Source organism: Lycium ferocissimum, chromosome 3 (genome assembly GCF_029784015.1).
Source record: "Lycium ferocissimum isolate CSIRO_LF1 chromosome 3, AGI_CSIRO_Lferr_CH_V1, whole genome shotgun sequence".
Taxonomy (NCBI): domain Eukaryota; kingdom Viridiplantae; phylum Streptophyta; class Magnoliopsida; order Solanales; family Solanaceae; genus Lycium; species Lycium ferocissimum.
In genome coordinates, this window is record NC_081344.1 from 11704950 (window position 1) to 11707515 (window position 2566).

A 2566-nucleotide genomic window follows, 5' to 3' on the forward strand; every position below is an offset into this window, starting at 1 on the left:
GGGAGACGCCTCAGGCGACGCACCGGGCCATTTTATGCCTGAAGTGATTTTTCCCGAAATTTATAAAATCCTAACTACATTATATTCATTCCCACTTCGTTTTGGCCGGCTTTTTGAGAGGAAACAACCCTAAGGTTTCCCCAAAACATATAAGGTAAGTTATTTATCAATTCCCATCATTATTTCATCAATCTAGCATCAAATTAACACTAGTTCATCTTTCAAAAATCCTAGATTCTTGAAACCCAAGAAAGAGAAGAAGAAAGGGACGTTTGGAGACGTTCGTATTCCTTCACTAAGGTATGATCCTTGACTTTTCTGATGTTATTGAAAGGTTTTAGACTAGTGTAGGTTATCCTATGGGATTAGAATCCATGATTGATTCGTGAAGTGTTCAAGAACACGTTCTAGACATGAAAACCCTAGTTTTTCTATAAAGGGGGTATATGGGTAGAATTAGATTAAAGCTCAAATCTTTCTCGTCTGAAACCATTGTAGTGGGATTATTGAATCTTTGGAAGCACGTTTGAGCGGGATTTAAGGTATGTCTAGATTTCCAAAAATCTTTCTTGAAGTATGTCTATATTTCAAAAATTGTCTTTTCAAGTATGTCTACTTTTGAAGTACGTTTATATTGTGAAAGCACGATTTGTATTTGAGCATCCTTTCTTGATTGTTTAGATAAGTTATAACTGTTGTTTGGTCTTTTGGGAATTAAAGATGATTTCTTTTAGACAAGGTCATGCGTGTGTAGGGTCAAGTCCGCATCGAACCTTATACGAACTATACTACTTTGTGAAACTCAATTTTCCCATTATTGGATGATTGAACTTATTTTTCTAAAGGTTGGACGTTAAACTTGTTTTATTGTTGAATGGGTTTCTTGAACTTGAAATTGAATAAGAGATTTGAATAAGATTCTAAATCGGTTATGACTTGAAATGCCTCTATTTTGAGATGATAACTTGAGAAGTGAGATTCGGCTCTAAGACATGATTGATGATTCGGTAATATGCCATGATTTGTATTTTGTTTGTGTTTGGGCCTGTATGGGCAAGTTGTGCTAGTCCAGAGGATGATTAGCTGTTATGGATCCTAACGTATCGATACGAGTATTGCTGTGTCAGTCCAGAGGACGATTGACCTCCGTTGCTTCCTAGCCCGGAGTATCTATTACTGTATCAGTCCAGAGGATGATTGACCTCCGTTGCTTCTTAGCCCGGAGTATCTATTGCTGTGTCAGTCCAGAGGACGATTGACCTCCATTGCTTCCTAGCCCGGAGTATCTATTGTTGTGTCATTCCAGAGGACGATTGACCTTCGTTGCTTCTTAGCCCGGAGTATCTATTGTTGTGTCAGTCCATAGGACGATTGACCTCCGAGGTATGTCACCCGGTGCATTTGTTGTCGTGCTAGTCCAGAGGATGATTAGCCTCCGTTGGAGTATTTATTGTTGTGCTAGTCCAGAGGACGATTAGCCTCCGTGGTTTCCTAACCCGGAGTATTGATTGATTGATTTGCCTGTGAGTGTCTTGTTTCGTACTTTGATTAGCCCGTGAGTTGCTTGTTTCGTATCTTGTTGCCTGTGAGTGGCTTGCGGTGATAGTGAATTCGTAAAATGAAATACTTGGCCTGGTAAATGGTAAGGAGTTAAGTTAATGTGTCCTTCGTTGTTGGATTCTATGATGACTCTTCAATGTTGCTGACTTACTTTATTCCTGGGTTTTGAACTGCTATTTTCATTTTTATCATTTTATTGATTTTATTCATCATATCTTGTTTTGATGGTATGTTAGGTATCATTGAGGAGCAGGTTCGCGATGCGCCTACGACTTAAGAGAACTTGCTGCTTTCGAGACTATTCGGTGACCCCACATGATTGTTCGGGGGGCACCATTCTATCTTTACTTTTCGTAGTTTAGTTCCGGGCGGCGACCCGATGTTTTTAGACACTCTTTATTATCTTAGAAGCTCCATAGATAGTATACATTCTTGTGGGTAGTTGTCGAGTTGTTTAACTCTTCGACACGTGATACGTTTGATTTAGTTTTATAATATTAAAGACTTCCGCTAATTGAATTCATATCTCATGATTCGTTTAAATTTATTTTATAAACTGTTGGAGGTGATTACTGAACCTGGCGGGTTTAAGTGTTATTATTGCATCTTTTAGGTTCTTCCGATATTGTTGATGACGTCAGATGCCGGTCACGTCTAGGGTGGGTTTTGGGGCGTGACAAGTTTGGTATCAGAGCCTAGGTTTAGATATGTCCTAGGAGTTGTCTATGTCTATGGAGCTGTGTCTAGTGGAGTCTTCTTTGTGCAGCCTGATCACCTGCATGATCGAAAGACTACCACGACTTTAATAGGTGTTTCTCATTCTTCCTGATTCTAGATTGTGCTATCGAGCTTGAACTTCCTTTAGGATCATTCGGACGTGTTCGTTACTCGTGCTTTATGGAGATGACTTTAACTCGTGTTGCAGATGTAAACCAAGTGAGCAATGGTGTTATGAAGTGCACATTGTTCCGATGCGTAATTTGACGGATGGTACAGAGTCGCTGAA